The sequence below is a fragment of the Canis aureus genome, chromosome 10, assembly GCF_053574225.1.
Source record: "Canis aureus isolate CA01 chromosome 10, VMU_Caureus_v.1.0, whole genome shotgun sequence".
Lineage (NCBI taxonomy): Eukaryota > Metazoa > Chordata > Mammalia > Carnivora > Canidae > Canis > Canis aureus.
This window is the reverse complement of record NC_135620.1, coordinates 49,536,778-49,549,706: the sequence shown is the minus strand read 5'-3', so window position 1 is coordinate 49,549,706 and position 12,929 is coordinate 49,536,778. Positions and strand designations below refer to the sequence as shown.

General features: G+C 35.0%; 1 pseudogene; it reads left to right on the top strand.

Moving 5' to 3' along the window:
- The first annotated feature begins 9,032 nt into the window (after window positions 1-9,032).
- On the top strand, window positions 9,033-10,549 carry LOC144321730 (heterogeneous nuclear ribonucleoprotein A1-like; annotated as a pseudogene).
- The last annotated feature ends 2,380 nt before the right edge of the window (window positions 10,550-12,929 follow it).

The following is a 12,929-nucleotide window of genomic DNA, read 5'->3' as shown; positions in this document are numbered from 1 at the left end:
TGATAGTTGATATTCTGTGAGGTCTCTTATGTATAAATTATCATGCTAAGATTTCCTACCTTGTGTGTCATAAATATAATAACTTTAAATATCTCCAATTTATTTCCTGTTAAATATTTTATCATATGTCTATATAAAAATAAATTACTTCTCACAACAGTAAATATATTATTAAATACTTATATTTATACAAATATAAGAAAAAATAGGAATACAAGTAAAACCAGTAGTTCACCAAATTCTTAAACAATATATCTTAGTCTCATTTAAGAAAACTGAAGTTCTGAGGAGGTGGCTTGCACGGTATAATACAACACCTAAGACATAAAGATGAGATTCAAACTCAGGTCTCCATGGTTTGGTTTTCTGTTTTTTTAAAAAAAGATTTTATTTATTTATTCATGGGAGACACAGAGGGAAAGGCAGAGACACAGGCAGAGGGAGAAGCAGGCTCCACGCAGGGAGCCCGAGGTGGGACTCCATCCCGGGTCTCCAGGATCATGCCCTGCGCAGAAGGCAGATGTTCAACCGCTGAGCCACCCAGGCCTCCCTGGTTTTCTATTTTTAACTATTATTCTTGCTGGATTCTTTAGAGTGGTCATCATTAAATAATGTCCCTTTTTTCTAGCCTGATTCTGAATACACTGAGAATAAACCAAGGAATGAAGATGATGATTAGCATGCCGAAATAGGCATGGTTAGAAGATAGAGCTTACCATGTGAGCTACCGTGCCTTCTGATGTAACCCTAGCATCAGGTTCACTAAAATGTCACTCACAAGCAACGCAGAACAAAGGCAGAAACTCTCCACGGCAAAGTAGAAATGTCCCTTAGAGGAGCGGGAAAGACACCACTTTATGACAAGGTAAAATATTTAACGGAGTAAGCCCCCTCCTCAGGGGCTAAAATGTTGGGGAAGTTCATATGAAAAATCTCCCATGATTGAAACCAGTCAGTCCTAAGGTAAGAGTTTCATCTGACCCCCTACCCCAAGGAATTGACACAGAAGAAATCTATTTCTCATTAAAGAAAAACTTTGTTTCTAAAAACTCTGAAAGTGGGATCCCTGGGTGGCGCAGCGGTTTGGCGCCTGCCTTTGGCCCAGGGCGCGATCCTGGAGACCCGGGATTGAATCCCACGTCGGGCTCCCGGTGCATGGAGCCTGCTTCTCCCTCTGCCTGGGTCTCTGCCTCTCTCTCTCTCTCTGTGACTATCATAAACAAATAAAAAATTAAAAAAATAAAAATAAAAAATAAAAACTCCGAAAGTATACACTCTATGAAAGGAGTATTTTTAACTCTAAGTTAAAGTCTTTTGGAATGATGATCTTCATAGAAATATTATTGAGGAATAAAATCAAGTTTTCCTTTCTCTGTGAATATGTAAAATAAGTGCAATAAAAAGAAAATGAACCAAATTACTTGCTTAGAGAAGTGCAAAATTTTATCAGCTATGTATTACATTTTTATATTTGTTTAGATAAAATGAAATTACTTTCTTTTAAAAATCATAGAAACATTAAAACTAATGACCCAGTGCCACCTTTTTCAGAGAAAAATGTAAATTTCTTTCTTATTAATCTTAAAAGTCATATCAACTTTAGTTTCTATAAATATTAAAAAATACAAATGAATCTATGGCTAAGTTTATTGGTTTCAATATTGCTATTAATATTATTTTTCCTTTGTTACTTCAACACCAACAATGTAAACATTTCCACACATATAATAATCTGGATATTTATCATATTTAACATTTTCTTGTAGACATTTCAAGTTTCTTTTTGTTCCCATCTTCAACTTTATTTCTTCTAAAAAATGAGAAAAATAAAGAATAAAAGCAGAAAGGTCACAAAACATAGTAATAACATTCAAATTATATTTATAGCTAATCAAAAGTATCCCTTGGAGCTATCAAAACTTTAAGATACTTTTTTCAGAAAAGCAATTTGCATTTTTTTCTTTCATTTCCATGTATCTTGGAGAAAATACATTCGTTTTTTAGTAAGCAATGTGTTACTGCATGCATATCAATACTTTTTAATTATCTTTGCTAAAAGTAATATGTTCTTCAACTATATCATTGCACAGTCATAAATCTAATATTATTTTAAACTTTATATAAATTGCTCTTAAAAATATCCAAAATTAATGTTCCATTCATTCTCTTTAGCTTTATATACATATTATAATTTATTTATTACACCTAATAAAAGAATGAAGAATTCATTGCCCCAAGCAAAAACATACTTTTTCAAACACCTTTTCTATGATTTTATCAGGAAAAAATGTACCAGTATTAAATGATATATTATTATTTTAGATGATAGAGCTTATATTGACTTTTGTTTTTAGCCGTGATGTTGTAATAGCAAATTCTTACCTTAAACAACTAGATCGAGGAAAAGATATGTGAAATGATTGTTTTCAGACATTTAACAACAAGAAGTGCTAGACTGTGTTCTGTCGGTCAAGGGCAGTGAAGGCATGGCTTGCTGTCTGGTGGCACCTTTCATCCGCAGAATGGTGTCAAGATTCCACAGCATTACTGCTGAGCTGTGAAAACAGATGCAGAGATGGAGTTCAGGAAGTCTGAGATGACTGACCATTGTGAAGGAGAATTCCAGGAAAGAGAGGTGTGCAGAAAAAAGAACGCCAGAAATCTGTATCAAGATGCCCTTGGGTCTTTGCTGAAAGTGTAGTTCTACAAAGACTTTAAGCATATAGTTTCTGGCATCTAAGATTAGTTCATTTGTCTCCCCTTTTAAAAATTTAAATTCAATTTGCCAACATATAGTATAACACCCAGTGCTCATCCCATTAAGTGCCCTCCTCAGTGCCTGTCACCCAGTCATCCCATCCCCACTCTCCTCCCCTTCTGCAACCCTTGGTTTGTTTTCCAGAGTTAGGAGTCTCTCATGGTTCAAACTCATTCTTCCCCACTCAACCTTGAGGAAGGGAAGGGAAGGGAAGAAGGGAAGAAGGAAAGAAGGAAAGAAAAAGAGGTCCATCCCATAGATTTTTGCTTATGAGGGCTGCCACCCCAAAAGGTTGGCCTTTATGGGGTAACTTGAAGACAGTTTAACCCTTAAGAGCTGCTTACCTGTAGGAAAAGTTTATATCCTTATCATGCAAATAGTTGGAATATACACTGCCTCTATAACTTCTCTCAGCTCAGCCATCATTCCCTGACCTCTACCTCTGTGTCCTCATAGTAACAAACACACAGCTCAGTATTCTGTAAATTAGAGACAAGACATGACAGGTCTTACATTTGCTAAATCAAAATATTTAATTATGGATTTCACTTTTTAAATAATATAGGACGATTTAGAATTTGATTTTTTCTTGTGTCCATTTAGATCATTTACATTTTTCTAGAACTTACCCATTTTTTGAAATTTTCTAAATATTAGGTATAAAGTTATGTAAGAAATTTTTAAGTCCTTTTGAATAATACCAACTTTTTCATGCTATTCTCCTTTATATTCCCCAAACTAGTTACTTGTGTTTCTTTTCCCCTTTTGCTTTCTTAACATGTTTTGGTAATTATCCTAAGTTAAATGAGTCTTATCAAAACTGCTTTTGCTCCTTCAATTTTCTTTATAGTTTTTTTTTTTTTTAAGATTTTATTTATTCATGAGAGACACAGAGAGAGATAGGCAGAAGGAGAAGCAGGCTCCATGCAGGGAGTCTGATGTAGGACTCGATCCCCTGTCTCCAGGATCACACCCTGAGCCAAAGGCAGACACTTAACCGCTGAGCCACCCAGGCATCCCTTCTTTATAGTTTTATCTTCTATTTAATTGCATCTGATTTCTCCATTCACTATTATTTTCCTTAATTTTCTTTTGGTTAATATACATTCTTTTTCAATTTTTGTTAAATGAATACTTAGCATTTTGATTTTCTGCCATTCTTATTTTTTACTATGCACATGTAAGGCTAAAATTTTTTCTGTTAGCAAAACGTAGCTGCATTGCATATTAATATACTTTACTTTTGTTATACCATATGTCTGTTGAAAATATTTTCTTAAATCCTTTTTAAATTTTTCTTGAGTCTATCTTTTATTTAGGAGTTTGTGTCAAAATAAAATATTTTATTATATGACTTCATTTCGCCCCTTAAATCTCTCTAGATCTCCAGTTCCCTCCTACATATTCTGTATGATTTCATTTCTTTCATGTGTGCTGAAATTTGTGTATAGTCCAGCTTAAGGTCAATTTTCATAAAGAATTGCTCTTGAAAATAATGTATGGCTCCAATTTGGGGATACCACAGTTTCTACATATCAGCTATGCCAAACTTATGTGTAGTGTTCAAATCTTAACCTTACCATTTTATTTTCCTGTTTATTTATCTGCTACCAATAGAATTATGTTAATTCTAATTCCAATTATAAATCTTCATTTTTCTACTTCTATTTTGACTTCTCTTGATTTTTACTTTATATGTATTTTGATGATACATGAAATCTCTGTCCAGTACAGTAATCACTAGGCACATGTACCTATGTAAATTTAAATTCAATGAAACTTCAGTGACTTAGTCACAATAGCTGCATTTCAAATGTTCAATAGCTACATATTGGACTGTAGCTCTTATATTGTCCAGTGCAGATACAGAATATTTCTTTTATCCCAGAAAGTTCTATTGAACTACACTGCTATATAGTTACACTTATATAAATTTAGATTTATTATATTTTCTGAGAAAATTAGAAGTTTTTTGAAAGGATCTCTCTCTCTCTCTCTTTTTTTTTTTTTTTTTAAGATTTTATTTATTCATGATAGTCACACAGAGAGAGAGAGAGAGGCAGAGACACAGGCAGAGGGAGAAGCAGGCTCCATGCACCGGGAGCCCGACGTGGGATCCAATCCCGGGTCTCCAGGATCACGCCCTGGGCCAAAGGCAGGCGCTAAACCACTGCGCCACCCAGGGATCCCTGAAAGGATCTCTCTATATCTGGAAATCCTTTTTAAAAATTCCCCTTTGATGCTAGGATAATTACACAAAATTTCTTTGGGATAGTTTTGCATGTTGGATCATTTCTTAATTTTTATTCTTTATGTGTACTTACATTTAAATGTTTTCTCTTTTGGCTAGAAAAGAGAAAGCAATTAATCTACTTAAATGTACTTTAACGCTAATATAGTTAAGTTCATATCTAACATTTTATTATGAGCTTTCTCCCTATCCTCTCTGCTATAAATTTATTTTTCCCTGTTTCTTTTCTTCTTTTAGGCATATTCTATATTTTTTGGCAATCCATGTTTGCCTTCCCCAATGTAGATTAGTTTAGTGTTGTTACTTTCTTTTTGTAGTAGCTACCTTCCAAATTAAAGCATGAGTCCTTAATTAGCTAAAAATAGTAAATATCCATTAATTCCATCTTTAGCTTCTCAATATGTATGCAAACACAGATTCATATGTATATATTTGAAACTTCACAAACCATCATAATTATTAGTTTGCAAAGAAATTGCTATACATAAATATTTAGTGTGTATATATATTTCTACATATATATTCTTTTTTCTTGCAAATTCTTTCATTCCCTCTGTATTTTTCTATTAGATAATTTTCTTTTCTGACTAGAGCACATCCTTTAAATGTTTCCTTATTATGTGTCAGTTACTGGAAAACTCTTCAGTTTTGTTCATCTGAATTTTTTTTTTAAGATTTTATTTATTTAATCATGAGAGACATGCACACAGAGGGGCAGAGACACAGGCAGAGGGAGGAGAAGCAGGCTCCATGCAGGAGCCTGATGTGGAACTCGATTCTAGAACTCCAGGATCACATCCTGAGCCAAAGGCAGAGGTTCAACCGCTGAGCCACCCAGGTATCCCTGTTCATCTGAATTTAGCCTTCATCCTTAAAACATATTTTTTTCTGAATCTCAACTTCTACATAGCAGTTAATTTCTTTCCTCATAGTGAAAATATCTTTATGTTGAGTGCTGCCTTCCATCTTGCACAGAGAGGTCTCTGTGATATTATTGCCACCTTCCATTTTAAAATTTCTTTTTATCTTTGCTTTTCTTTAGTTTATCTCTACTGTGTTCTGGTAGGGATTTTTTTTAACTTATTCTTTTAAGAATTTATAGCATTTCTTGAATCTTTGATTTGGGATATTTCATTAAAAAAACAAAAATTCAAAAAAAATAAAATAAAATAAAACTCAAAAAAAAGAGAGAAAGAAAAAAAAATAAAAAAAACAAAAATTCAAGCTCCCAGTATTGCTTCTTCCTCCTTTTCAATGTCCTCTCCTCCTTTCTCTGTCTCTCGCTTGACACTTTTGTGTTGGACTTTCTGACTTGACCCTTTATGTGTCTCATTATCAACTATTTATTGTTTTTTTTTTGTCTTAGATAATTATCTTCTAACCTATAGCCCAGTTCACTAATTCCGTCTTCTTATGTATTTGATCCAATGTCAACCTCATTTTCCCAAGTTCTTATTTTCTGTAGTTAGCGATTTTTTGGTTTCATATTTAAATCTGCTCTGCCACATGTCTTATTTTCAGTTCCTCTGGACATTTTCACTGTCTTTTGTCATCTTAGATACAGTTGCTCTAGTCATTTTTCAGTCTATATTTGAACATTGCCAACATCAGGGTCCCTTTGAGTCTGTTTCTGCTATCTAATTCTGGTCTTTCTCACTAATGATTTTTTTTTTAACCATTTGTGTCCGACAATTCTTGTCTGTGTACTAGATATTGCACTTTTTAAATAGGAGAAATATTTGGAGCCTAGAATAGATTCGTGTACAGTCCAGCTTAAGGTCAATTTTCATCAAGAATTGCTGTTGAAAATAATGTATGGCTTCAATTTGGGGATACCACAGTTTCTACATATCAGCTATGTCAAACTTATGTGTAGTGTTCAAATCTTAACCTTACCATTTTATTTTCCTGTTTATTTATCTGCTACCAACAGAATTATGTTAAAATCTCTAATTATAAATCTTCATTTTTCTACTTTTATTTTGACTTCTCTTGATTTTTACTTTATATGTATTTTGTCTTTTTTTTTTTTTTTTCAAAGATCATTTAAAAGTTAGAAACTACTATATTGCACATTCATGCCCTTTGATGCTCTGGACCATTGTGGTGATGCTAACTTAGATTGTAGTTTCAGGCCGGTACTGTTTGATTTCTGGTTCACATTACTGTACGTTCATTTTTTGTATTTCAGTTTTCCTTTTAAGTTTCAGTTATAAATGTGGGGAAGTTATCAAACTACATTACCTTGTGTTAGTTCTTTGCCTTACATTCCTTCTACCCTGCTATTCTATCAAGACCACAGCATATTTTTTACAGCCATTTCTTTTGAATTGGGAAAAGTCTTCAGGGAAAAACCAGAAATGTTTAGTACCAATTAGCTTATGATGAAGCAAAAGCTGTGCTATGAAGTCACTTCAGCTATAGTACCTAGCTAGTCATTTATCACCTCAGTACTTCCTGGCCATCTGCCTTTCTCTTGCAATAGTATGTATTATTCTATCAGTTACTTATTAATATTAGTCTCAAAACCAAAGTACAGGTACCCAGTCTTGTATAAAATCATTGGCTAGATTTCTTCATATTTTGGATCTGCCATAGATAAGCTTCTGAGAATCTCTTGATTTTAATGTTTCAGGGAGCTTGAAAAGTATCAAAACTTTAGGGATCCCTGAATCTACTCTATACATTCAGTATTTGTATACTCCTCTTGATTATGACAAGAGACTTAGTTAAATGCCCATGGAATATTTACCCACTAGGACTATTTGTGCTTAGTCTTAGGTTATTCTTTTATAATATATTAATATTTTTAAAGACCATTGTTAACATAGTTTATGTAAATGTTTCCTTTTTTATGGATTTACTCTTGCTTATTTTTTTGTCTTATGTTCTCATTTTTCTCTTATCTCTCAATTTACTTCTCACCAAAGGTTGGCATTTTATGTCACTTTAGTGAGAGTCTTTAGGTACTAAGACTTACTAACGTTCCAATAATCACGAATATTCACTAATAACTAATTTTTGCTTCTGAATGTATCTTAATGTTCTTCCTACTGAATGAGTGTTCAGCTGGGTATACACTTCTGAGTTCATTTTATTTCTAGAGCATTCTGAAGATACAACCATACTGTTTTCTGGAATTGACTGTTGAAGTTCAGATATCTAAGATGAATTTAATGACTCTTTCTTCATAAACACTCTTATTTTGTAGCTCTCTGTACTGTTCATTTTTCTTTGATGTTTTACTGTTTCATTACAATATTAATGGACTTAGATTTTCTTTTATTTATATTATTAATTACTCTGTACTTTCAAAATAGGAATTTATATCTTAATTCAAACCTGAGAAATGGGGCAACCCAGTTGGCTCAGCAGTTTAGTGCCACCTTCAGCCCAGGGTGTGATCCTGAAGACCCAGGATCGAGTCCCACATCCAGCTCCCTGCATGGAGCCTGCTTCTCCCTCTGCCTGTGTCTCTGCCTCTCTCACTCTCTCTCTCTCTGTGACTCTCATGAATAAATAAAATCTTAAAAAAAAAAAGAAACCGGAAAAATATTTTTTCATAATACTTCAAATATTACTTTTTCTGTTATTACCTGTTTTCTTCTGTAACAACTATTACTTAAAAATTGAATTTTTCACTGTATCTCCAACATTCTTAACTATTTATTCATATTTGTATTTAAATTACCTTTTATCTCTCTGCTGTATACTGTGTGAATTTCTCCATACTATCTTACCATTCACTGATCTTTTATTAAATGTGTTAAGTCTGGAAGTTTTCCCACATGTCGCATTTCAGTAACTAATTCCTTTTTCAGCTTTCCTATATAATTTTTTTCTCATGTTGTTTTTGTTTGTTTTTCTTTAAAAGACACTTCTTTTTTAAACTAGAATTTATACACTCATATTTCTCTTTGAATATTTTAATCTAATTAAAATCTTTGTAAGAATCTGTCATAACTTTCTGCCCCTGGACACCACTGAGTAAGCATCATTAAAGTCTCCCCTCCCACCTCCATCATGTCTAAGTCAGAGTCTCCCAAAGAGCCTGAGCAGCTGTGGAAGCTCTTCATCAGTGGTTTGAACTTTGAAACAACTGATGAGAGTCTGAGGAACCATTTTGAGCAATGGGGAATGCTTATGGGCTATGTGGTAAAGAGAGATCCAAACACCAAGCGCTCCAGAGGCTTTGGGTTTGTCATGTATGCCACTGTGGAGGAGGTGGATGAAACCATGAATGCAAGGCCACATAAGGTGGATGGAAGAGTTGTGGAACCAAAGAGGGTGGTCTCAAGAGAAGATTCTTTTTGTGCTCAAGATTGCGAATCTGAGAAACCACCAAGGAACCAACAGCCATGCAAGCCCACAAGGGTTTATTAGCAAGCTCAAGCTTGGGTCCAAGTATACCCAACATAGCAGAGCAGGGACTTGGACCCTGAAGTGGGTTACAGCTGGGTTTTTTATAGGCTGGTCTAGGGGATTTTCAGAAGGGGTAGAGGAATTTTTCAAGTTCTGTTTACATTCTGAAATGGGGCTTTCAAGGGCATTGAGCTCTGTTCTCATTCTAAGATGGGATTCTCTGCCAAGGGCAATTCTGAGCTCTGTTGTCTTTCTGATATGGAATTCCTTGCTGAGGACATTCTGCAGTTTTTCCTGTAAAGTTCAGCTCTTATTCACAGAGGCCTAAGATGGCTGTACTTGTGCTAATGGTAAACTTGAGGTGGAATGGCCTTAATTTTTTTCGGCCTCCACAATTATCAAAGACCTGGTGCCCACTTAACTGTGAAAAATATTTTTGTTGGTGGCATTAAAGAAGAAATTGAAGAACATCATCTAAGAGATTATTTTGAACAGTATGGAAAAATTGAAGTGATTGAGATCATAACTGACCGAGGCAGTGGCAAAAAAGTGGCTTTTGTGACATTTGATGACCGTGACTCTGTAGACAAAATTGTCATTCAAAAATACCATACTGTGAATGGCCACAATTGTGAAGTAAGGAAAGCCCTATCGGAGCAAGAGATGGCTAGTGCTTCATCCAGCCAAAGAGGCCTAAGTGGTTCTGGAAACTTTGGTGGTGGTTGTGAAGGTGGTTTTGGTGGGAATGACAACTTTGGTCATGGGAGGAAACTTCAGTGGTCAAGGTAGCTTCAGTGGCAATCGAGGTGATGGTGGATACGGTGGCAGTGGGGATGGCTATAATGAATTCGGTAATGATGGAAGCAACTTTGGAGGTGGCGGAAGCTATAACGATTTTGGCAATTACAACAATCAATCCTCAAATTTTGGACCCACAAAAGGAGGAAATTTTGGAGGCAGAAGCTCTGGCCCCTATGGTGATGGAGGCCAATACTTTGCCAAACCACGAAACCAAGGTGGCTTTGGCGGTTCCAGCAGCAGCAGCAGCTATGGCAGTGGCAGAGGTTTTAATTACTGACAGTAAACAAAGCTTAGCAGGAGAGTAGAGCCAGAGAAGTGACAGGAAAGCTACAGGTTACAACAGATTTGTGAACTCAGCCAAGCACAGTGGCAGCAGGGCCTAGCTGCTACAAAGAGGACACATTTTAGACAATACTCATGTATATGGGCAAAAAACTCGAGGACTGTATTTGTGACTAATTGTATAACAGGTTATTTTAGTTTATGTTCTGTGGAAAGTGTAAAGCATTCCAACAAAGGGCTTTATTTTTTTATTTTTTTTAAGTATTTTATTTATTTATTCATGATAGACATAGAGAGAGAGAGAGGCAGAGACACAGGCAGAGGGAGAAGCAGGCTCCATGCTGGGAGCTTGATGCGGGACTCCATCCTGGGACTCCAGGACGGCGCCCTGGGCCAAAGGCAGGCGCTAAACCACTGAGCCACCCAGGGATCCCCCCAACAAAGGGTTTTAATGTAGATTTTTTTTTTGTACCCATGCTGTTGATTGCTAAATGTTAATAGTCTGATCGTGATGCTGAATAAATGTGTCTTTAAAAAAAAAAAAAAGAATCTGTTATAAAATCCAAGTGGAAAGTTTTTATATTCCATCATATATATATGGCATTAGATTAGTTTCAGATGTAATCTTGAGTGGAATATTTGGAATTTTGGGAATTTGAAGTATGGGTTCCCTCTTCCTGACATTTTCAGATCATATTTTAGTTTGTAACAATGTTTCAGTTACCTACATTCATTTAACCCTATAGGCCAAATCTTTATAAATTTTAGGGTTTTTTTCCCTACAGTTATATTAGCAATATGGCAAGTATGGACATGGACACAGACAGTGATTTGGTTCAGCTCCATTCAGAGGTTTGTCCACTCATCTCTGAAACTTTCTAGGATTTATAGATCCAGACAATGACTGATGGCATTTTGTCACTTCTATTATATAATATAGTTTCTCCATTTACAAAGTTTGTGGTATAGGGAACCAAATTTCATTCACTGGCTTCATGTAGTTACTCTGGTTCAGAGTCACCATCTTACGTGAAACAATTCTAGTACTTTTTATTCTGCAGAACTAAACTCCTGGCCAACAGTGTCTTCTTTTACACCTAAAATTCAGTGAGCCCACAGCTTCAGCCTGGCTCATTAGTGCATGTTTTTATTCTATTTCTGGCTCACAGAGATTTTTTATCTTGTATTTGAGCTCAGCAGTAACTTTTAGATTTTCTTTTTTTAATATTTTATCAATCATTACTGTGTGTTTAGAACAGAGAGAGTGATCAAAGCATGAACTTCATGCTCCAACTTGACCTGAATGCCAGTGGCATTGATTTTTCACAAAAACCATATAGATGCTGTATAGAATGTTAGAACTACCTGTCCTTTAAGAAGATCATGTTGACCACAAACATAAGACACAATTTATAAATTATGCAACATGCAGAGATGATGCAGAAAAATAATACCTCTATCAATAAAAATACTCTTATATGATATTGAGTTTGATTTTTTTCCAAGAAGTTCAACTTAATTGCCAGATGCAACTTAGCTCTACTATTTTACCTTTAGATTTTATGAGGTACTTTTATTTTTTATGAATGCATATCCATGACATTATTTCAGAGCATATTTCTTTGACTTCTGAGAATATATATATATATTCTCCTCCCCCACCCCAGGCATATTATGTCGCTATTTAATAATTGAAAAGAATAGCTCAAGGCACAAGACCTTAGCACAAAAAAAAAATTATCTTATTTTACTTTTTCATTGGGCTTTGAAGTTTTTCCTTATGTATTATTTTCTGCCTTACAATGTTTGTCAGACTCACATTGATGAACATTGATTAAAGTGGAGCTATTTAGATTAAACTGAGGGACACCTGGGTGGCTCAGCGGTTGAGCATCTGCCTTTGGCTCAGGGCGTGATCCCGGGGTCCCAGGATCAAGTCCCACATCAGGCTTCCTGCATGGACCCTGCTTCTCCCTCTGCCTGTCTGCCTCAGTCCTCTCTGTGTCTCTCATGAATAAATAAATTTTAAAAAAGATTTAAAAAATAGATTAAACTGAGTATAATATAGTTGCAACATTGACTTCTTTTAATATAAACTTAGTCATAGACTCTCTCCGATAAGATCGGAAAAAAATGAATATTTTAACTCCTTAAAATTTGAATTGGGCTGTAACTGAACAAAATTTCTCATCTCAATTGGCCTAGATAGATAGATAGGTAGATAGATAAATGATAGAATGTATGGAGGCATTAACATATAGGGTGTTACCATATCTGATGTCCTAATGATGTTTGGTATCAATTTAATAGGGCTTGTGATACTATAATACATACTATTAAACACCAGTTAGCTTTGCAATGGTGACCCAAAAGAATGAAATAACTCTACAACTGTTCTGAATGTTAAGGCTGTGGTTAAAAAAGTCATACATCAGGAATCAAAGCATAAAACCCTAAGGGAAAGTTAAACTTCAG